Source organism: Castor canadensis, chromosome 13, assembly GCF_047511655.1.
Source record: "Castor canadensis chromosome 13, mCasCan1.hap1v2, whole genome shotgun sequence".
Classification (NCBI taxonomy): Eukaryota; Metazoa; Chordata; class Mammalia; order Rodentia; family Castoridae; genus Castor; species Castor canadensis.
The window spans coordinates 35,733,688-35,758,129 of NC_133398.1; the positions used below are offsets into that span (position 1 = coordinate 35,733,688).

General features: G+C 47.3%; 1 protein-coding gene and 1 pseudogene across 1 annotated transcript in view; both read left to right on the forward strand.

Annotated features, from left to right (window-relative positions):
- Shb (SH2 domain containing adaptor protein B) overlaps positions 1-24,442 on the forward strand; it is a 122,008-nt gene that overhangs the window by 1,706 nt on the left and 95,860 nt on the right. The gene's annotated exons all lie outside the window — the stretch shown is intronic.
- Positions 3,236-3,335, forward strand: LOC141415925 (U6 spliceosomal RNA; annotated as a pseudogene).

A 24,442-nucleotide genomic window follows, 5' to 3' on the forward strand; every position in this document is an offset into this window, starting at 1 on the left:
ATAGTACACACCTTTCTGACTGGCTACCTCTGAGCGTGTATATGTAAATCCTAGGCGCCCCACCTTCCATGCCAGGTTTCCAAAGCCAGGCGGCCTTTTGTACTGGAGTGGCACCAACAACCCCCACGCGGGCTTTTCCGGTTGTAATGCTCGTCCTGCAAGAGCTCTCCACACGGATCTGGCAGTTCCTCCCGTCCCACGCCAGAGGGGGTTTGACTCTCAGGCCGGCTGGAAGGAGACCCACCCCTCCTACCTCACCTTCTTCCTTCCTGACCTCATCCCCGCCTTAGTGTCCTAGGGAGGAGGGGAGCTTTGTGGCAACCCCCTTCATCTTGATTCCAACCCCCTTTTGAAGCAGGCGAGTTAATTACAGCCAGACTCAGCCCTCTCCTCCCCTTCACACTCCCGATACCCTCCCTTCCCCCATAAAATAATACTAGTTCTGTCTACTTCTGGTGGGAGGCAGTGTTTTGATTAAATCTGAGGCCCAGTGGGAGAGCTCGCTCCTTAGGGCAGGGTTGAATGGCTGTCAGGCCCCGGCTCTCTTGTTCTCCCCCACATTCTTCTCCCAAAGGTAAACTTTTGCCCAGGCTGATAAAGGGTCTGAGTTTTTCTTAGGTCTGGATGTCTTGACAGGAGGAGATAGCTTCTACCTGCCAGCTGGTGCTTGGAAAGGGATCTTTTTTGTTTCCTGGAGGGAGAAGTAAGGGGATGCCTTTCTTTAATTTTGCTGTGTGGCCTCCTGTCCCCCAGGTCTTGCGATATCCTTTCCCCTGCTTGGTCTGCCCAGGGTGGACTTTGTGAACAGTCTGAAGGCTCCCACCTCTCCCTGGAGCAGTTTGGCAACACACCTGGGAAGCTTGGCCTCTGGGCTTCCTAAGCAATGTGATGACAGTGAGCTGGGAACCAGGAGGCTAGGCCAAGGGGAAGATAGCCTGGATGGGAACCGCTGGGCTGTGGGTCTTGTGATTGACTTGTGAGGGAAACACTGAGGGGACTCCCTGTGGTCTTACCTATGATCTGAAGCCTAAGCTTGGCCTGGTGCATAGCCTGGGAGAGCCTGGAGTTTTTGATTATGGAAGGTTGAGCAAGCTCTCCTTGTAGCCACTGCACTAGACTTCCTGCATCCCCCTTGTTGCCCACTACCACCCCACTGGGAGGCAGGTCTCCTTTCTCTCTTTCAGCTAGGAGTTCTCCCTGCTCACTAAAGTCTTGTTTTGTGGCTTGCAAAACTTTAGTAAACATTTTTTCCCAATTATATTAAGACTGTTTCAAATATGTAGGAATAATATATTTTATAGCTGGAATGTCAAGTGTGTTTAAGACTTGGCTTCATTACAGCACCAGATATTTCTTGTGGGTCTTCTCCATGCCCTCCCATGCTGGAGCAGGAACCCTTGTGGGGTTGAGTGCATTGACAGAAGCCATCCTGCCATGACCAGTGATGTGGGTTAACACACCAGTGTTACAGGGGGATCAGGAAAGGAACCTCTAGGCAGGACCATTGTTCAGCAGGAGGAGTGGTGACTTTGGGTACCAGGAGGAAAAGAGGCAGCAGGGAGGGCCTGCAAGACTAGCTAGCTGTGGTGGTCCTCACACTTCAGTGCTCTGGAGGGCTGGTAAAACAGACTGCAGGGATGCATCTCTGCAACAAGTTTGGGGTGGGAGGGTGCTAAGACTTTGCCTTCTGACAAGTTCCCTGGTGATCTTTGCCTGCTGGTCCTGGGATCCCACTGTGAGAAGCACTGATGCAACCGGGGCTTCTCTCCCCTTCACCTTCCCTCTGGGTCTTCTAGCCAGGGCCACTTTGAATGCAGACACTCCAAGTACCCAGTTTCTATCCTCTGTGTGGTCACCTCCTGATCCTGGGCCAATACCTCCTCACCCTCCCATTCCCATCAGGCAGTCAGAGGCAGGTTTGGAGGAGCTCTGGTTTTCACATTATTTCCAGTCAGATGCATTTGGAAGGCCAACCCTACTGTGATCTAGCCCTGAAACTTCCCCTCTTTCCCCCCCACACAGGAAAACCCACTTCTGGCACCCCACTTAGCATCAGGCTGCCCAGCTTCCTTTCATCAGTCTTTAGGGAACTGGGTGAGACTGTTAGGTCTGGTAAATGCCCCCTGCATGCCAGGTCCCATATTTGGTTTTTACTTTGATTCTGCATTAACAGTGGTGTGGAGTGAGAAGAGGGCCTCAAGCTTGCTAGGCAGGAGCTCTGTCACTTGAGCCATGCACTCAGCCCTTTTTTGCTTTAGTTATTTTTCAGACAGGGTCTCGTGCTTTTTGTTCAGAACTGATCTGTGACCGAGGTCCCCCTTCCTACACTTTCCAAGTAGCAAAGGGAGCCCTTCTTCCAGTGCTTGCCTCCCCTGCCTCACTATGGTTTACTTTTGAGTTCTTTTCTCCTGCCTTCCTCAATATGTGTGTGCCTCCTTCTTTCACACACTTTGGCATCCATCTGTTCTCCTAGGTGAGTCCTGGGGCACACACACTTGGCCACACATCCTGTTGCCCCCACTGCTGGCATCCAGGCTAGGATATTTTCCCTTTCAGAATCAGTTGGAAGAGAGATTGTGTTTACTGTGTTAGTTTCTCCCCTAACATAACTTTAGCCAACTTTTAGTGAGCACTTGTTTTATGCGCAGAGGTATCTTGGTGCGAGTGTGAACATGAGGGTGGGTGGTTAGGGATGCAGAAGACTCATCAGTAATGTGTGGCCTGAGCCCCGAGGGAGGTGCGTGTGTACTTCCATCATGTGTCCTGGGTTTTGGCTTGAGCATTTTGAGCGGTCTGCATCTAGGAGATAGGTAGCTTTGAGCTGAATCTATAGCAAAGGGGAATTTCAATGCAGGGAAGGAGGTGACAGCAGGCGGAGTTGTGTACATGTGTGCATGAACATACATAAAACTTCAATGTAGGATGAGTTCTTGGAAAACAAGGAGAGATGACAACGTGAGAGAAGTAAGAGGGCCTGTTTGGACCCCCTAAAGGAGTCCTTACCAGAGGAGTCCTTGCAGACTTGTGAGCCAGGAAAGGGATGTATGTGCTCAGGCCCCTGGTCAAGAGGCCTCCCAGGCTGTATAAACAGCTGCCACAGTTAAGGGACATTTGTAGTATAGTTCAGGTGAGAGATGGTGAACTCCTGAGACAGAAAATGAAACTGCAGTAGGTAGAAATAGTATTCCTTCAAGTTGTGCTTTAAAAAAAAAAGAAAGTGCCTATGAATGCTCACTAACATACACTAACATTGGAAAATTGAAACAATACAGAGAAGATTAGCATGGCCTCTGTGCAAGGATGATATACAAATTAGTGAAGTGTCCCATTTAAAAAAAAAAAGATGAGGTTGAGAGTGGTGGTACACACCTGTAATCTGAGCTAGGAGGTGTAGGTAGGAGGATCACTATCCCAGGATGGCCCTGGGCAAAAAGGGTGAGATCCTATATGAAAAATGACCAAAGCAAAAAAAGGCTGCAGGGGTGGCCCAAGGGACAGAGTGCCTGCCTAGCAAGCTCTAGGCCCTGAGGTCAAACTCCAGTTGCACCAAAAAATAAGAATAAAAATAAATAAATTCAAAGTTTAAAAATAAGAAAAATGATGACAAAACCTCCCCCAGTTACTTGGTGGGTCTCCTTTGTGCAGCCAAACAAGCCTCATCCGGTTATGTTTTCTGCTGAAGTCTTGTTTCTTTTGTCATAATTAAATAATATTTCCAACACAACTGAAAAAGTCAAGATGCATCATGATACCAGTTTTCCCAGATTTTAAATACATGCTAATGCTACCAACACTTGATATTTTGTCAGGATCCAGAGTTGAGTTAAATAACGTCTTCCATAGTTACAAAATAATGTCTTCCATAGTTACAAAATAATATGCGTAACTTTTCTTTCTTTTTTTTTTTTTTTAAATCTAGCAGTTTCTGAGCTGCCTTATAGGCAGGGGAAATTCATAGAAAAATGAGTGTAGCCAGCTTCCCAAGGAGGAAGAGGGCTCCTCAGTCAGTCTGCAGCTGGAAACAGTGGGCTGTGTGTCCTCAGGTTCTGCACCTGTGGGTTTAACCACCTGCTACTCAAAAATATTTGAAGGGAAAATTACCAAACCTGTACAGACTTTTTTCTTGTCATTCCCTAAACAATGCAGTGTAGCAACTATATACATCGCATTACACTGTATCAGGTATTGTAAGTGATCTAGAGATGATTCAAGCCATGAGGGAGATACACAGATTATATACAAATTCTATGCCATTTTTCATAGGGGACTTAAGCACTCTTGGAATTTTGTATTAGTGAGGGTCCTGGGACCATTGTGCCATGGGTATCAAGAAATGACTGTGCTAGCTTCTCAGGACAGCATCACATCCTGAGGACAGCCAGAGTGTGTGGCAAGGGGTGGGAAGGCCTGCATGCTGGCAAGTGAAGGAGGGCTGCCAGGAGGCGACATTTGAGCTGAGCCTGGAAGGATGAGTTTGACTCCCTTGGCAGGGAAATGGAAAAGATGGCTCTCATGCAGAGAGACCTGGAGACTTGAGAGAGAGTGGTGGGAGTCCAGCAGGGGGAGACTGCAGAGGAAGGTTGGAGCCCCACATAGGAAACTGAGTCTCATGGGCCTTGCTGGGGAGTTATGACCTGTTATTTGGTTCATTTCACATAAAATCATTATGTTCAGGCTTGATGGAAGCCAGCGTCAAATGTGAGTTGTCAGTTGTTCCCATTTGATTAACAGCCACATTGTCCAGTTCTTAAAACATCCTTATTGGGAGAGGTTAGGACCGATCTTGATAGCCGTGGTTTGGCTGGGAGCACTTTCCCCTGGAAGTCCCATCCCTTGAAAGTAGTGTGAAAGCAATGGTGTTTATCAGGTCCAGTTTTCCCCAGGGATTCCTGGAAGGGAAGCACGTTCTCCAGGCTTCATTCTAATCACTTACTTGTTCACTTAGTCCTCACAGTCATACTAGGTACTAGGTGTAGGTCATATACCAGTTGTTGCTACATAACAAGTCACCCCCACTCAAGGGTTTCAAACCAAAGGCCAGCCGACTTTTCTTAAAGGGTCAGGGCCAGATAGTAAATATTTTGAGGCTTGCAGACTGAATGGTCTCCATCACAAGTGATTAGGTCTGGCGTTGCAGTTTGAAAACAGCCGCAGACAATTTATTAATCAGTAGAGATAGCTGTGTTCCAATAAAACTTTACTTACAAAAACAGACAGTAGGTTCTGTAGGGCTGTAGTTTTCAACTCAAGAAATGTCAAGCTTTTGTTCTATAGTCCCTGAGCCTGCACATCTGAGTAGCTTTTCTGGTCTCAGTGGGTCTTGCTCAGGCCTGCCCATCCTGGCTGGACTTTCTGTGTCTGGTTGGCTGGTTAAGATGGTGAACTGCAGCATTCAGCTCTGTTCCATGTGGTCCCATGCCCTCCAGCACATGGTCGTATGATGGCCGCAGGGTTCCAAGAAAGTGCAGAAGCCCATAAGGTTTCTTGAGGCTGGAAACTGGTATACTGTCCGTTTGGTGTTGACCAAAGCCAGTCACAATGCAAGACAAGGCTTCAAGGAGAGAGGAGAAGCTGTAGAGTCCCACAGCTACAGGCAGGGATATAGGCAATATTAACTAGGACTTTCAGTGCCATTCATCTGCTGCAGGTCTATCAGCCCATCTTATAGGTAAAGAAGATGAGGTTTAGAGAACAGTAGTGACAAACCTAACGTCACCCAGCTACCAGGTGATGGAACAAGAATCATACCCATGTAGTCCGAGGCCACAACATCTGTGCACCTTACTGATTTACCCCACAGTTTCCACGGAGGTTGAAAGGCTCTGTTGTTTACTGAGATGCCCTTCATGGTTTCCATCTGGTATCCCTCTGCCTCAATTCCCCTCTCAAGTCTGGGCTTCAATGTTCCTAGAAGAGACCACAGAGCTGACTTTTGTTTCTCTCTCTCCCCATCTGCTGTGGTGTTTCTTCCATAAAGGAGCTGCTAATGCAGCACTTGAGTTATTTTATAGAGAAATTCTGTGCAGAGTGGGCTCATCCCAAAGGACAGCTGCACAAAACATGTGTCTTGTAGCTGTCATGTCTTCCCCTTCTAACACCACACTCTCCCTCCTTCCAAAGATTGGCCCGGCCATGTGTTTTGTTTTAAGAAAAACAGCCCTTATCAAGGGAAACTTAAGTGTCTTTAAAGGAGATCAGGTGATCATCCTGCCTAATCTGAAAATCTCAGAACATGACTGATTACCGCAGGATTTAACACCCAAAACCAGACCCGACCTCTCCTTGCCCCCAAAGCATTTCTGAGCCATAAAATTGGCTTTAAAAGGCAAATCTGAAGAAGGTGAGCAGGTGTGGTTTCCCCTGGTCCTGTGAGGGAAAGCCTGCTCCTGTTTTAGATTGTGCTGGGGAATTGGGGGTGGATGGTAGTGGCCTTTGAGAAAGGTCAGGTTTGGCTGTAGAAAAGAAGCAGGTGCAGCTGGCTGGTGGCAGCACACCGACTGGCCTGCTGGGGATGTGCTGGGGTTGCAACACATCTCTGTCTTGTAGAACAGAGACAAAGGCTGTAGTTCTTTCTGACGTCATAGCTTCTGTTTGGCCTGTGTCTTCTGAGGAATTGCTGTATTTAGCCCCTGTCAGGAACTGGGTAGATACCAGGGTGGACCAAGGCTAGCTAGTGCCCATCCATAGGAAATTACACTCTGCTTGGGGACACAAGAACCAAGGTTGGAACACAGATCTGTATGGAAGAATTTATCTGTAGATAGGTAGTGTTGGTGAGCTGAGAGCCATCCTGGCAGAGGCTTTTCTGGGAATTCCATGGAGTCAGAGGAGAAGCAGAGCAAGGAGGAAGTTCATTTCAACTGAGGCAAGCAAGGAAGGCTTCTCAGAGAAGAAGACATTTGAGTACTCATTTGGATTAATGGAACTTTCTATAATAATGTCAACTAAACTTTCATTGCACATATTCAGGGCCAGGTGTGCCCCATGTGCTTTATATGTAACTTTCTTACTCCTCACTGCAGTCTTTTGAGGTTATTCCCATTTTTACATAGGAAAAAGCTGGGGCACAGAGAGGTTAAGTAACTCATCTGAGGTCACACAGCCAGTATGAGATTTGAAGCCAGAGCCAGAGTCTCTTTTTAACCACTGTGCCATACCGCCTCACACTGCACAATTTTATGCCTCAATTTTCTCCACCTTGTTTGTGGCTTGCTTTACTCTTTATAAAAACTTCCTCTGTTGACATTGTAGGAGTGACTGTTTCTACATTTATGTACGTATTCCACAATTTAACCGGTTCTTTTATGCTTGTATTTTGTTTGCTTCTCAGAGCCACTCTAAGGAGGTAGAAATGGAGGCTCAGAGGGAGGAGCAGAGTCAGCCCTGCCTCATGGCAGCTTGGGGCAGAGCCAGCAGTGGGGCCATCAGCCTTGCATTCTGAGTGCAGTGCCCTTTGTGCTGGGGTGATGTGGAGATGGCTTGGCCAGCGCTCTAGTTTACAGGAAGGGTGACAGCCTGATTGATTTCCGTTTCTTACCGTGTTTTGATTCTGAAACGCTTTGCTGTGACCATTAAGGCACATGGACAGAGGACCTTGCTTCCACAATGGAATTTTCCTTCACTTCCTGTTTGGTATTTTCCAGTAATATCTCTATTAATGTTTCACTTTCAGAGGCCCTGACTTCCTGAGAGTTTGTGCTTTCTCAATTGCTGAGCCAGGAAGAACTGAATTTTCCTCTCAACGACTCAGTTCCTTTCCATTTTCTCCAAGGGGAGCTCTCTGGATTTCCCTTTATGTTGTAAAGGAAGGAGCTTGGAGGTGGGTCCAGGGGAGGAGAGAGGATTAGTCAGGACCCTGGGGAATGAATGACTCAGTCCCAAGTCGTCCAGCAGCACTTACAGTAACAGTCAGAAAGGGGCTTCTGAGGCTGAGGGAGAAGTGGCTTGGTAGGTGTGTGGGGTGTTGCAGTCCAGGCTGGACCCAGAGTCTTCAGCTGGTCAATGAGAGCCCAGGCCAAGCCCTTCTCGTTCATTCACCTATCCATTCAGTATTGCTGAGAACCATATGCTTGTGCTATTCTGGGTCGGTGCTGAGAATCAAGCAGCAAGCAGAACGAAAAAAGCCTGGTCCCCTGAGCTGTCCTCTCCGGAGGAGAGACAGGCTGACTCAGTGTGTCAGGAGTAGCAACTGGGGAGAAAGGAAAAGCAGGACAAAGAGGCTAAGGTAGGCAGAGTTTGGGGGACAGGTGAAGATGTTGGGTCTTGGAGGCACTGAAAAGGTCTTTCACTTGGACTCTGAGTGGGATGGGAAGCCAGTGCAGGGTTCTGAGCAGAGTCAGGGTGTGTCCTGGCTTTTTTTTTTTAAATGGTTTTATTAGCATATAATAGTTGTACAAAGGGATACATTGTAATATTTATATAAGTGTTCAAAATATATCTTAGTTGGATTTACCTCCTCCATTGTTCTCCCTTTTCCCCTCTTAGAACAATTTCAACAGGTTTCATTCTTCTGTTTTCAAATATGGATACAAGATATCCATATCCACCACATACATCCTCATTCCCCCTTTCCTTCTGCCCACCCCTCCACACTGGAATCCACCCCCAGAAAAGACTTTTTTTTTTTTTTTGATTAAGTATATATTAATAGTCCAAGGGGGTTTCACCTTGGTACTTTATGTCTGTATATATTGTGTTTTAATCAATTTAACCCTCTTCCCCCATTACTTATTCTCTTCACCACGCTCCCCTAATCAACAGTTTACTGTTAACAGTATGTTATATTATATTCATATATAGATTGAACTCATGTTTTTAAATTTTTCCTGCCTAGTAGAGAACAGAGTGGAAGGGACGAGCAGGTTTCTGAAACCCTGATGCTAGAAAGAGAGGAGAAACTAAGGGTGACTGCAAAGTTTGGACCTGAGCAGCCAGGAGAATGAGTGACTGTTTGCTGAGGTGGGGAAGGCTTCTGAGGAGCAGTCACGTGCTCTGCCCTGCAGGACTGTGTGGTTCCTGGGGACCTAGAGGAGACATGGAGAACCTGTGTCTTGGGCTGCAGAAGGAGATGGGAAACCACCAGGAAGCAGAGGCCACCTGGGAGATGGGCCAGGAGCCAGCAGGGCATCCAGACAGAAGGGATTCTATCCCCTGTGCCAAGGTGGGGAGTGCTGCTGCTGTCCAGACTCAGATGTGGCCAAAGGAAGGGGACAAGAGGTTAGGTTTGAAGGGCCCCGTCTGCCCTGATCTGAAGTTGTAGCTCCCCATTCAACAGTCTGTCTGCTGTGTGACATGGCTGAGCTGGGCACCTAGCGGGTGAAAGTGAAGGTGATTGTGTGGTTAAGGCTCCAACACAGGACCAGAGCTGCCACTGTTATAGCACAACTGCTTCTGATGGCTGGAGAGTTCACCTGTATTATGTGGGGTTCAGGGAACATGGCTGCAGGGAGGAGACTGCACATGGAGCTAGGAGGAACGGGGCTTTCTGGGTTTCTCCAGGCTGTGGTGAGAGTCTAAAAATGAAAATGACCACAAAGTTCTTGCTAGTGAATCCTCACCATTTTGTTGGGTGTGCATTCCCAGAAAGCCAGACAGCCCACAATCCACTGCCCCCCACCCATGCATTCCAAAGCATAGCATGTGATTTGGGGACCACATGGCATTTGTAGAATGATGCCACCCCTACCTGACAGAGGGGCCCTTGTGGGTTGAACACTGAGCTCTCAGCATCAGGCAGGCTGAATTGGATTGGAGGTAGCTTTCAGTCTCAGTGGACCCCTCTTTCCCTTATAACAGGATTAAGCTTGGTATTGAAAGTATAATAAACAAAACTAAAATAGAAAACAACCCTAATCGTACAATTCAAAGAAACTACCCTTAATGTTAATGTTTTTCCACTTGCCCTTTTTTTAGTGTAGATATATCAATTATCCACAAGTAAAATTTTTTTCCTTTTCACTCAGACTTGGAATGATGTCTACACTACCCTGGACACTCAGCAGCAGCACTTTATACAGTAAACGCTTGGTATCCATCAGTATCTGTTTCCAGGGGGATCGCAGAGGAAGAACATCCACACAGGCTCAGGATGCAAAGCTCAGTGCTGCACTGCAGATCCTTGATTCATTTTTCTTATGTTGCTGCTCAGCTTCATGAAAGACATGCAGCCTTTCTACAAGTCTCAGATTTTCACTTTGTCACTGTTACCTTGCAAAAAGCTTTTTGGAGGCAGATTTACACAAAATTAAGGGCAGGATCAAATGATTTAAACACAAACTGATGACCACACAGGACTAACTAAAAACTTCTCCACATCAACTATGCTGTGTAATGCACACTTGAGAACTTAAACTTTTGCTTTTGAATTTTTTGACCATGCTTGATGAAAGCTACATGTAATAAGTCTGCAAATTAGGAGGGCTTATTGTATTGTATTGTTTTCCTATTTCTGGCTTTCCCTAGTTTTAACTAATTTAGCTGTTTTAACTATGCTGAACAGCTTTGTAACTTTTCTTAGCATAGGTCTATGATTATTTCCCTGGGATTGATGCTGAGAGGGAAAGTTGTTAAGTAAAATGTAAAAATTTTGATACATGCTTTCAAATCATATTCCAGAAAGATTATGCTGTTTACCCCTGTTTTACTCTTCTCTTGCAACTCTGGGGATTCAAATGCAATTTGATTTAATTTGCAATTTCTTGGATGACTGGTGCATAAGTGCATTGACCATTCGTGATGCATTTCTAAAATTGTTTATTTTTATCTTCTGCCTATCCTTTTCTGCAGCAGTTTTATCTTTTTATTGGTTTGTAAAAACTGTGAGTTTAGGACGGCAGCCCTTTGCCTGCTACTTGGGTTGTAGAACGTTTTTTAGAGCTTGCAATTGGACTTTTGGTTCTGTATCTGATGGTGGTTATTGCTCATACTGAATAGTTTTCTATTGTTAAGTCAGTGTTAATGTTCTTCATTATGTCTTGAGTATGCTAAGTCTTCCTTTCTCCAATATTTACTTCTAATAAATACTTTGATGGCTTCTTTCTTTTTACATTCAGTTTAGTCTATAGTCTGATTTCATGATACCAGGGAGGATTGTCATTTATCTGAACAGCTAGTGTGTTTTGGAGCATTCTCTTTGTTTGGTTGAGATCTGCCTGCATTTCTTCAAGTTCTTTTTTAGACTGAATATTTTGACTCTATCTGGCCCTGTAAGAGGTCTCATTGGTGATTATGGTAATGATGATCTTTATAAAATGATACCTTTCATCTGCAGATACCCACACCCTTATTACACATGCAGGGAAGTAACCAGGTTTCAGCACTTCATGTTTGGATGCCAGACCTGATGCAGTGAATGGGAAGTGACCAGGAAAGCCTCGCCTACCTTTGGTGGAGTTGGCCTCCCCTCCAAGACTAGGGGGTTGGGTTCTAGGTTTATTGGGGTGATCGTTCACTGTGATCTGCCCTGTCTGCGTGGCTTTAATGGAGAGAATCTGTTTTAGCTTTTGCACAGTGACTTTGTGGCGAGAGAGAGAGAGAGAGAGAGATGTAGCATTCAGTTGTCCACATAGCACATTTTTTAGATGCCAGCCATGTTCCAGCCTTGGGCTTGAGTCCTGCGGGATAATCAGACTTGATTAAGCCTGAGTGCAGTAACTCAGAGCCCAGGAAGCGGGTATTGGAGAGGCCTGTGAATATCTCTAACGCCAGCAAAGAGAGGCAGGTAAATGATCTCAGAGCAGAGAAGCATTTCAGCCCGAGGTGGGTTCAGGCAATAGTAGAGTGGCCTGTGGGTAGGAGTGTTCAGACTTGAAGGATGGATAAGACTGTAAGGCACGTGGGAATTACAGTGGGTCACATAATTTTTTTAATACCTGCCAAAGTCCAATTCAGTCTATACTAATCCAGAGTTCTTCCTCCATCCCCAACCTTTTCTGTCCCTCCTCCACCCAGGTGTGCCCTGTGTCCTCACTCGGTGAGAGACCCTTTCGGGATGGCTGTGGTCTGTTTCCCTTTCCTGGCTCAGGCCAGTGTCATCGTGGTGCATCCCTGCAGTGTCTGTTGTGGAGTTTGTGACATTGACAGATTGACAGAATTAAACCCAGCAGTATTCATGGGGAACAAATTCAGAAAAAGGGCAGATGTTTGAACACTGATGACTATTCTGTGGTTTTGAGAGGCTGAGGGTGTCTGCCTAATTTAGGATACTTAGGGTGTTGCACCATGGCACTGAAGACCAGCCCCTAGACTAGCCCCAGCAGCATGTTAGAATCACCTGGAGAGCATTTTTTAATAATCTCAATTTCCCACTCAAAATTAATTAACCCTGGTTTCTGGTGATGGAGACTGGGCATCAGTATCTGGGGGGCTCCTCAGGTGATTGTGATCTGCTGCCAAGGCTGAAATCTTTTCTCCTAGACCTTTGGGGTTCCAGGAAGCCTGGGGATCTCCCAGTCTGACTATCTTCCATCCATGCTTGAAAGCTTCAATGACATGTGGCCTTGTCACCCACTACTCAAGCCAGCCACCTTTTCACAGCTGGAGTTGAAAGTTTTTCTGATATTCACTCCAGTTGAGCATGGGCTTGTTGACTACCTGGTGTTTATGGGAGCTCTGTAGGCTGAACTGTTTTTCTCTGCGGAGTCTACTGTTGTCTTGGTTTAACACTTTAAGGTCAAGTAAAACCAGTCTGACCTTGCCTTTCCCATATTACAACCCATAGATGTGTGATGGTTTCTTCCAAAGCAGAGGGAAGCTGCAAGCTGTAACATTGCCCCACAGTGCCAGGTTCCCAGCTAGGACACCAACTGCTGAGGGCACAGACCCTTCAGTATCACAAGAGTAGAGGGCCTTGATGGAGCCCAAGTCTAGGAGCTTCCTGTGGGGTATAGGTGACTGGTCAGAGCATGTTCCAAGTGGGTGGACTGAAGTCAGCATTAAGGCCTCACTGTGCAGACAGATGATTGGATGAAGGTCATATTCACAGGGTGGATTGGTGTGTGGGGGAATGTCTTAGCAGAGTGAGTGGGGGAGCAGGAGGCAGGAGGAGATTTCAGGGTAGCAGGTAGCACCCACCACTCAGGACTTTTACCCCTTGCTAGGCAGCAAGAACAACAGAAATTGCCTGACTGAGGAGCATGGTGTCGAGGCTGGGCCTTCCCTGCCTTTGCAGGCACCCATCACTGTTGATCCCAGCATCCCAGGACTAATGGTATTCTACTTGGTGGCATGACCCAAGCACTGGCTTTAGAATCAGGAGTCCTGAGCTCACATCACAGCCCTGGTGCTTGGAAGTTTTATAATTTGGGACAAGTGATGAACTTCTCTGGGCCTGAAGTGCCCTGTGGGATAGTGAGAACAGTGTTTCCTAACCCCTCACTCTGTCTCATACCGTATGTCACACTTGCTGTCTTGGATCTTTGAAGTGGTGTTATGAGAACCCCCATTTTACAGATGGCAGAAGGTTTGAGAGATGAGGCTCGGGAGGTATATCAGTCACTGTGAGATTCAATAAAACCATTCATTTAGGTGGCACAGAGCATGTAGGAAGAGCTTTATGAGTGTTTTTATATTTTGGCCACACTTGTCCTGGGCCTCAGTCCAGCTTCAAATTCTGGGCTTCCTATAGACACAGTAAAGTCATCGGGGTACCCTTTCAAAGTCATCGGGGTACCCTTTCAGGCCTATGATGTTGACCTCAAAAAATGACCCTGTCCTTACCTGATGGGTCAGTTTGTGGTTGACACATGCTTCCCTGCCACTGAAGAGCAGAGGAAAAGCTTTCCTTGGGAGCACCACTGTGTTCTCAGAGTTTTATCCCACAACGCTCCCTAGCAGGAAAGTTCTATTAAGAGCCCCACTTTACTTGGAGAAACTGAGGCATACACATGATAAAGTTAGTAACAGGCAGAACCTGGAACTTGGGGGTCCAGCACAGGTGGTCAGTCTGGCTCCTGTGTCTGCCTGCCCTTGAATTCTATGCTATATACAGATGCAGAGGACAATGACTGAGGACAGCTCTGTGTCACCTGGTGGTCCCAGAACCAGGAGGCCAAAGCCATTTAGAAACCACAGGTCTCTGGCATTGATAAGATGTCTGGTTTGGGCCAGGTACTTTCCATGTGTGTTTTGTAAGGATAATGCTATAAAGGAGCATCAGGGAGGCCTTACTGATGAGGTGGTACAGGATCTGGGCCTTCCTGGGTGGGAGATTTGCATATTTAAAGATTGGCAGGTATGAGGAGGGGCCCTGTGAATGGTCAACCCTAGTGGCTGAAAAGATACTAGAACCAAAGAGGAGGCCAGGTGTGGGAAGATTCAGAGCCAGGTCACAGAGTTGGGTCTCTAGTCTGTGAAAGGTAGAGGAGCAAGGGTCAGACCTGTGTGTTAAGAAAACCTGTATGTGTGCAGCTTAGGAGGCTGGGTTAGAGGGTGGGAGAGGGGAGGCCTCAGCTGAGCCTGGAATAGGGAACCCAGTTAGTAAAACATCAGATGTTGTAGGCAGGGGCAGCAAGGTCCTGACCCCAGTCTGCATCCTTGAGCTGTGAAATAATACAGTTGGCTACTCAGGCAGCTCTCAGTCAACACAGGTCAATGGAGGGAAATTGACCCAATGAGTGCTTGTCAAGAGACAGGTTTTTCTGGCTCCCTGTCCTCCATGGAGAGGTGCTGTCTGTGGGAGTTCTTAAGTTCCTCTACCTACCAGAGCCTCTGTTTGCATTCTGTCCAAGTCCTGGGGGAGGATGTGCTAGAGTCCCAGGGTCTGGGTTGGGATGGTGGTACATTAGCATCTTAAGGTCCTGCTGGTGGGGTCTTGGTAGAGAAGGCCCTGTGCAATGACGCTTGTCTCTAAAGAAACTTGGAAGAGGAGAGGGCAGAGCCACTGATCAGCTCATCAGCATGGGTCTCAGAAGATGAGGGAGTGGGCTGTGTGGGGTCTGAGGGGGAGGGGGCGGTCACGGGCCTTGATTTGGAGGCTCTGCTCTCCCATCTGAGGGCAGCACAGCACTCACTTGGAACACTGAGGTGTTCAAAGATGCTGGGATGAGAATGAAGGCTAAAAGGGAGCCCTAGTAATGCTGCTGCTGTTGTTGGAGTGTTCTGGAGAAGGGAATGCAAAAGGGAACAGGGAGCAGTGGGGCTCTCAGCCCATGCTGGTGTGTGACGTTTGGATGTCATCCTCCCAGAGGACAAGCTCTTTGAGAACAGTTAAGTGCTCAGGGTCCCTCGGGTCTCCACAGGAAAGAAACATTAGCCTCCATAAAGATGTTTGCTGGGCTCAAAGAGCCCCTGAGGATCCCTGGCTAGTTCCCTCTCCCTTCACTGCCCTGTCACCCAAGCCACTCTGGCCAGCAGAGCTCACTCTGAGCCCAGAAGGAAGTCTTCGTGAAGTTCTAGGAGTAAAGCTGCTGGCAGGCAGCTCCTCCTCGCCGGGCTTCCACAGGGCTCTGCATCCGCCGGGAAGCCATCTGTGCTGTGACTGTGAAGTGACAAGATGGTGGGAGTTGGTTTCATCACTTCCTAGTCACCCACAGGACAGCTGAGAACACTGTGACAGCCTGGATTACATTCCCAGAACTTAGACCTGAAGGTTGTCTGAGTGCAGGCACCAAACCCAGGTATGCACCTGGGTCTCACCTGGGTCTCGCCTGCCTTCCCCTTGTCCCACCCTCAGATGCTAATTCTGTGTCACCTACAAACTAAGGTGAGGAGTGACTTTGAGAAAGCAGGGAAACTTACCTTTATTCAGGCAAGCCCTTTGTTTGGAGAGGTCCCTAAAGGTCACGAGCCACAGAGCCTCCTGTGGAAGCAGAAATTGCTGATAGTGACAGCTCACAAGAGGGCTGCTGACAAAGCAGTTTGGTGGTCAGAGTGTAGTCTGTGGATGGGCATGAGGACACAATTTTTTTTCTTGTACTATTCAGTTCTCTGTCACTCTCTCCCTTCTGCTCTCAATTAGAAATGATTTTTTTGGAGGCACCTTCTAGTCCTTTTAGGGAATGGTTACCTCAGAAAATATTTTAACCCCTTTGTTTTTGATGGTGTCTGCTTTATGATTCTTTCTGGTTTTACCTGTTCCTCCACAAACTAGCAAACACTTTGGATTATTAGATTCCTTAAAGTTCAGCAACTTGTAGTTCCATTTGTACTCAAACATTAAGTACCTTGAAAGTAAATTTTGTTGGTGTACTTTCTCTCATTTACATAGTTATTTTATACTTGGATATTTCTGTTGTAATGAGGAAGGGACTTTAGGTCTGTAAGCTTACTGGAACAGAGCAAGAAGTTCACACATTCTTGAGTCTTCCCCTGGCTTTTCTTTAAAAAATTCAAAAAGAGGAATCAGAGCTTCCCTGGTAGGAAGAGACCTGATTTCCTTAGAAGATCTGTATATTTGAATTTCAGAGGTTTGTTTGAGTGTGAAATGGAAGGTAATCTTGCATTCACAGTCTTAAAAATTAGAGACAAGTGAATTAAAGTTCATTGTATGTGTTTCCTACTCCTTAATGAAAGACCACTTGAGCCCTTTTCCTGAAGGACTTCTGGCATTTCCCAGCAGTGGTCTGAGGTTGATGTTCACAACACTGACTGGCACTGCAGGTAGACCCCAAATCACAGGGCATAGCCTAGGGATTGTATGCAAGTTGTGTGTGTGTTACAGATTGCATGTACTCGATTTTAAAATGTTCCCACAGTAGCTCCTCAAATGCTGGCCTAGTGGCCTGTGAGAGAAGCAGTATGGAGCAGTGAAAAAACTCTGCTTACAGTTAGTCTGGGTTCAAGACCTTGGACAAGCCACATGACCTCTCACTCTTGTTTCCTATCTTTAAAATGAGTGTTCATTCCTATCCTGAGGTCAGCTAAGAAGGCAGCTGTGAAAGGACTTTATAAATCAAAGTTGCACTAACAATGTTATCCATTTGGTTTCAGGTCAGAAAGTGACCAGTGAGGGAACATTGTGGACACAGGGAGAAGCTTCAAAGTTGCTAGTCTGGGACCCAGCTGTCCCCTCCTAAGAATTTAAGGATAGAATGAAGATACTTACAGTGATTTAGTTATAAGCTTCCTAACATTTGGAAAAACAAAACACTGGAAATTACCTAAATGTTCTACCATAGGAAATGGCTAATGCATGGCACAGATCTGGAGTGAAAAGAAATAATAGCCAACAGAAGCTGAGTTAAGTGACACCGCTGCAAGATTGTCAACAGGGAAAAGGCCCACTACTTAGTTTTTTTTTTATATCCTGCTCTAAAAAAGTATTAAGAACATTTGTATTCTTCTCTCCCTGCCTCCATTCCCACCTACATTTCTAGAAAAAAGAAAAGCTGGAAGGAAATAGACCAAAATGTGAACATTAGTTATCACTGAAAGGTTGCACTATTTTGTAATTGTTAAAAACCAACATAGATTATTGATTAATTACAAATGTAAATTTTTTAAAAAAGTAACGATCTCTCAAGTGCTCCATGAGGAGGTGAGGAAGTTCAGGCTGGCTGGTCTCCCAACTAAAGTTTTCATTGGGACCGTCTGAATGCATTGTTGAACTTCAAAGCCAGGGCTGAGAGTATCTCATTGTGTTGGAATGCTGGAGATGAGGATACAGGAAGTGGTGACAAGCCTTTTGTTATTTAAGCTCACCAGGCTTGCTCATCCATGCCAGTGCTGGCCCTTGGTGCTGGATGGGGACATCATCTATCTGTATCTGAAGCCACAGCCTTCACTTGGGCAGGGACCTGTATGGGAACTGCTCTGTCAGGCACAGGAAGCTGAAGCACACACCCTCTTGCTTAACTCCCTCTGGCACATTGGGAGAAGAAAGGGTAGAGCAAAGGGATTGACTGGCATTATTCCTGACCTGGGAAGGGGTGGTGGTTTTCCCTTGCCCCTTTGGAAGAACCCTGTGTTGGCTACTATCTCTCAGTTCCTGCCTGTCCTTCATTGACATCTGGGGTCCTGTTGAAGGTGGCAGCCAGGACAGGAGGGATGCTGCTGCTCCAGAGGCAGGTTTCAGTTTTCTCCTGTGTTCACTTCCCTGCAAGGAGCAGGCAGAACTGGGCCTTGCACAGGACAGGTGCCCAGTGAAACTCCTCAGCCTCTACGGGTTTTCTGTGCCGTGTGTGTGTGTGTGTGTGTGTGTGTGTGTGTGTGTGTGTGTGTGTGTGTGTGTGTGTGTGTGTGTATACGTATGTACATACATACGTACGTACATACTCGGGTAAGAAGCTTGGACTCCTGCTAGAAAGCCTTGTGCACCAGATTTTTAGCTGCTTTCTATGGAGCACTCACTGTATGCTGTACTCTGCTGGGTGTGTTCCATGCATTGCCTCATTGTAATCCATGGGAACTCTGTAATAAAGGTATCCCCTTTCCTTCCTTCCTTCCTTCCTCCCTCTCTCCCTCCCTCCCTCCCTTTGTTTTTGTTTTATAAGATAGGATTTTGCTTTGTAGTTCAGGCTGGCCTAGACTCACCATGTAGTCCAGGTTGACCAAGTACTCTCGATCCTCCTGCCTTATCTTCTTAAGCCCTGGGATTATAGATGCCCAGCATATGTCCCATTTTCCATACAAGGAAACAGACTCGGAGGTCAGGGACCCTCTACTCCTTTCTTTATTCACATGCTTGTGTTATTTTGACACTAGGGTCTGGGTCCTTGAGAACACATATTTGTGTTTCTATTTAGTTCCTACACCTGGTACAGAATCTGGAACACTGTAACCACTCTTGAGTGAGTTGAACCTTGCACTTCCATGGCCAGAGACTTGGGGCAGGTCCCATCCCCTCTCTGGCCCATGGTGCCTGTGTTTGTAAAATGGCCAGGTGTTCTTGCTCACAGGCCCTATCCTTTCCAGACTCCAGTCATCCTCAGACCACAGGTTCTCGTGGAATGTGGTTGGTTTTGTAAGAGGGAGTCACAAGCCACAAGCAACTGAAGGTTTTTACTATCAGGCTGAGGCCCAAACATAAGATGACTGTTGTCCCCAATTAATGAGACACAAGAAATAAAGTTGTGCAACTTTATAACAAAACCACATTTCTCACTGTGATTTCCATTCTTCCAATGTGGAAGGCATGCATCCTGCCACTGGCAGGCTGGCTCGTTCATTCCTTGGCTGGATCACCCACCTTTTCACCTGAATTGGTTTGGAAAAGCCTTGGGCAGTTTCCTCTGAAACTGCAGATAATGGAAATTTTACCACCCCAAGATGTTCAAAGAAATGTGGGGCCTCCTCTAGGGGCCCTGATCAGAGAAGAGAGACTCAGAGGGGCTTTGGACATGAATGTGCCCTGAGGGTGACCAAGTGTTCTTATTTGCATGTGTTAATTTCTCACATGTCTGTCACAGGGGTCAGCAAATTTTCTGTATGGGCCTAAAGAGTAAGTAAGGCTTTGGAGTAACATAATTTCTTTTGCAGCTATTCAGTTCTGCCTTTGCAGCACAAAAGGGGCCTTAGACAAGGTATAAATGAGTGGGTGTGGGTGTGTTCCAGTAACACTTTGTTTACAAAAATAAAGCTTTGTCCATCCCAGGTTGACAGTATTAGGCATCTTTCTTCTTAATCACAGACCATATTAACTTGTTCTCTCTGGGTTTATCAAACCTCTTTTGACCTCCTGAGTGCATGGAGAACCCCACCCATCCCACCTCCTTACTCTCTTGTAAGCCAGAGCCTGGACACATAGAGGATCTTTGATCCCTCCTTAGTGGCACAGAAGTTGTCCACATTCTCATGTTAACAAATGTATGTCTTAAAGCTATACCTTCTTTTTTTTTTGAGCAACTGTGTAGTCCTGTGTAGGATAGCTCATCATATAGTCTTTTTCATTATATAGAGGTAAGAAATTGATGCATTGTTAGATTGCTTATAATTAAGGTTTTGTCAACTACTGTCAAAAGAAAAGGTCAATACCCCATTTCCCTTGTTTCTCCAGTCTGAAAGTTTCTCTGGACATGTCATGACTTAGTATCCTCCATGACTTCTGTCATGTCCAGGCTCCTAGCCTCACATTCCAGTTGACCTTTGCCTCCTGGAAAGGCTTTCTGTTGGTGTGTCCACTGCTGAGAGCAGCTGGAAACCTCTCACCTTCTGGGATGCAGGGCTTACCTGCATGCCCCTGTATCACACCTTTATTCCTTTGTCCTGCCAGGTCCAGCTCAGCTGTCTTACCATTCAGGTGGCTTCCTGATCTTCTGCCCTTTCTTTCTCCCTGTGCACACGTCTATGCCTCTGGTAGGAGTGATCACACCATCTCATGACTCTCATGTCTGTTTTCCCCACGAGGCTTCTGGAGAGATGCAGTGAAAGCCCCATGCCTCCCACAGACTGACCCCAGAGTGGCCCTAGGAATGCTTGTCAGATGAGTGGCCTCAGGGAGATGGATTGCAAGCCCAGTGTGTTCTGAAACCCTGACAGTCCCAAAACTTCCAGTAACTCCATTGTGGGAAAACACCTAAAACCCCAGTGTCATCCACAGCAGCCAAGACACGCCCCATCTAGGCATCTGTGGCTTAGCCGGCTTAGTGGCTCAGGCTGCCTGCATTTCTGGTGCAGTAAGATGACTTCTGGGTGGGCGGGTCAGGTAGGCATTTGGGCAGAGCAGTTTTCTCCCTCAGCAGTGGCAGGTGGGAGTGAGAATAACAGGTGCCAAATACTGAGCATCTCCTGTATGCAAAGCTTTAAGCTAAGGACTTTTGTGTGATCTATACAGGGTTCTGAGTGGGTGGGGCTTAGGAGCCCTTTAACTCTTTCAGCATCATGTCTAGCACCTAGGTGCTCAATAAATCTTTATAAAGAATTATACCACAGGGAGACTTTTCTGGAAAGATTTGTTATGGCCAGATTGAAGGGTTACAAATACCACGCCAAGGAGTTAATTGAGCCTTTGTCCTCTAGGCAGTGGGGACTCAAGGACAGGTTTGTGCAGGGAGGGATGTCTGCTCAACATGTGTCAGGCTTACCCCATTATTTGCCCTTTCCGGTGTGACTGAGATGCCAGATAATGAGGTGTTGGGCTGCACAAAGCGCTTCCTTGTGCAGAGAGAGGCAGGGCCAGCCTTGAAGCCAGCTGGCCACCAGCCTCCTCCCTGTAATTTATGTGCAGTGACAGGTTGGAGTGGGCCGCCAGGCAGAGCCAGGGCTTGCCCGCCTCTCCTGGTCACCGCCTCAGCTTGCCGGCTCCAGCACAAGGGCCGTGGCCCTGATGTCAGGCCTGCCCTGCTGCCAGTGCATTTCAAAGGATTAAAGGCATTGCCTGTGCTTCCCAGGACTGGCTGATGCAATTGGTGGTTCCTTGGCAAGTAGGGGGCCAGTACCATCCACCCTTGCTTTCTCTTGCCCTACTACCAGTCATCTCAGTGGTCCCAGACTCAGTAACCTTGGGCTTCTGCTGACTAAAGACATCTGGGCCCCAGAGATCTCTCTTTTCTGGGAGAATATACAGCTCACCATCTTCAGACTGGAAAGTGCCTAGGACCTAAGTATATGGAGCAGTTACACTGGGCACCAGGCTTACAAGTTCTGCTTCCTTCCTGGTGATGGGTGAGCCCCTTGGCATGGGCACAGGGGAGAATGTGGAACAGGACACTGTGGAGCAGGCAGAGAAACTGGGGCCAAAATGGAGTCTTAGAAGGTTGTCAGATTCATTTATTCTGGGAGAAGAATCAAGGAGCAGGCTCGTTGGAGGAGGTGTGAGTGGGTTTTAGCCTGAGCTGGAAAGTGGCTAGGGGAAGAATACAAAGCTTTCCAGAGACATACAGTTTGGTCATGATCATGGAAGTTGGCAAGGACAGGTTGGGTCTGGTGGGCAAGGTGTGGGTCTGGAGCTCAGAGGAGGAACAGACAGTGCTGTGGGCAGCTGCATGACTCCCAGCCTGGCTAGTGACTTAGCCATTTGGTAATAGGTCTGAGGGACCCCTGCTTGGGCTTCTGTCACTTCAGGGACCCAGAGAAAACCCAGAGGCGGGCATTTGGTTGGTGTGGCAGGAGTTAACAGGAATCCAACTTCTATGGTGGGTCAGGTCACCCCAGGAAAGCCCAGGCTTAGCCAGGCTGGAATTGGTCTCCTGCTGTTCTGGCTGCGCTGCTGCTTTCTTGGCCTGGCCTTCCAAGAGGCTGTGACAAGTGATTTCTGAGGGAAGCTGACAGATGGGCAGGGTGGAGATGCATCTCCTGTGGAGGCAGATAGGTCCCGCCTCCTACTCCCAACTGAAGCTGGAGGCAGTAGGCATTGACCCTTTACAGGCCTGCCTGAGCCCACAGCTTGGAGTTGGCTCATCTGCCTGTGGAGGCAGAGACAGTAGAGATCTTCCCTTCTCCTTTGAGGGATGGGGAAGTGAATTGCTTAAAGTCACCCAAAGTCAAGGAAACCCCAGGAGAGGCTGGGGCTTCCCCACTCCCAGCCAAGCATTGTTACTCACACACACAGTAGTGCCCACAATTTGTAATTAAAGGGTGTGCACACAGTTTGGAGTTGAGGTTTGTAATTAAATAACAACTGAAGATAGTGGGTGATTTCTGGATTTTCTAATACATATTAAGCTCCTCGTGCAAGCCAGGCACTGTGTTAAGTTCCTCTTTGCTTCATTCTTGTGACAACCTTTGTGGGTGGTTCTTTTGTCCTAATGAGGAGACTGGGGCACAGAGGGTTTAAGTAACTTGCTCAGTGACCCATCTTGGGAAGGACATGGTGGCTAATCCTGGACGATCTACCCATGGCCTATGCTCTAGCCCTTAATTCCTTGGTGCCTCTGCGAAGCCAGACATCTGCAGGTCCCCTTGCCTGACCCGGTGTGTGCTTTATAATTAGAACAGACTGCAGACCCCGCTAGTGACTTCCCTGTGAGGGTGATACTTAGAAACTCAGGAGAAAATTGAGGAACAAGAAGAGAAACAGGTAGAGAATGAAGCATTTCCCCCAAGGTTCCAAGCCCTATTTTAACTCTGACCATGTCAGGCAATTTGAAGCCTGCTGTCAATGAGTCTTCTCCCGCCTGAGCTTTGTGTATTGGGTACCAGTGATCTCTTTATGGAGGACAGTTGACATCACATCCCTCCCATCAAAGTACAGCTCTGAAACAGTCATTTGACTTCCCCTGCTTTTCAGAATGACTGGGTCACATTAACTTGGTTTTCAAGCCCTGTGTCCCCCACAACAAGATGGTCTCTGTCTCCCTTTCCTGCTCTGTCAGAGAAAACTCATTGAGTTTTGGGTCCTGTGCAGCTCTCACCTGTGCCCATTCATTCCTTCCTCCCTCCTTCACCCCATTCTGCCCAAGGAATGCATACTTGACTCAGATCTTGCCCCTTGGCAAAGCAGATGATTTCTTCTGCTGCCTACCTGTGGATGGTGTCCGTGGTCGTTGCTCGTCACTATGGCCAACCATGTGGCATGCCATAGTTGTACAGTTTTATGATGTTTGTGACCCTCCCCTCTCAGCTCCTTCCTGGCTGATGGGCTTATGGTTGTGGCCAAAGCACCTGAAGGACACCTTTACTGGGCAGAGGTCAAACAAAGGTTCTCCATTAAGAAAAATGGCATTCTGCCTATCAGGCAGAAGGACTTGCTTCAGTTTGTGTAGTAAAAGAACAAAGGGCTGGGGGCTCACTGAGCTTTTTGACTCTTCATCCCTGCCTGGAAGAAACGAAGCTGTGGCCTTTTTGCCTGCAAAAAATTGGACTCTGGCAAGGACAATACCTCAGACCTGTCCCAGCCCCCAGGCACCAGGCCTCCTGGAGTGACCTTCTTGCTCTCCTTTTACCAGTGCCTTTTACCTTCCCTGACACCTCTCTGCCGGATGGCTACAAGCCTGGTCCACCCCCTGCACACTCACGGTCCAGTACTTTGACATTTTCTCTGTTCAAAGCCCTAAAGAGTCTTGCCTGCAAGGCCCTCAAAACCCAGCTCTCAGCTCTCCAGCAACACAGACTGGTCTCCTACTCTCTTTACTGCTCCAACCCTCACTTCCAGAATTGTATTCCCATGTATCTTAGGGCCAGTACACCTGCCTGCACCACCTCCTTCAGGAAGCCCTTCCAACCACTCCAGCACAGCTCACCCACTCTCACTTACTAGTATCCAGCACAGTGGCCAAAGACAAGAGTGGATCTTCACCTCCATTAGCAGTGTGGTGGAGCCATGGGCTGGTCCCTTTGCATTCCTTCTTGGACTTCACTGCAGAGAAAGGGGCCCTTGCTTTAGTGATAACAGCTGATCTTCAACCTTCATGTGGCCTCATTGCCTCTTCCCGATACTCTCAGTGGCTCTGTTTTACCCATGAGGCTGCTGTGACTGGCCCAGGTCAAAGGCGTTTTTAACTGGCGTCCCAGTTGGAACTACAACTGGCCTTGCCCTATCTAGTATCATCACCCTCTCTGCCTCTCTCAGTCTGAACTTCAAGTCTCCAGAGAGCAAGTTATGAGCCTCTGAAAAAGTGGCTTTTTGTGT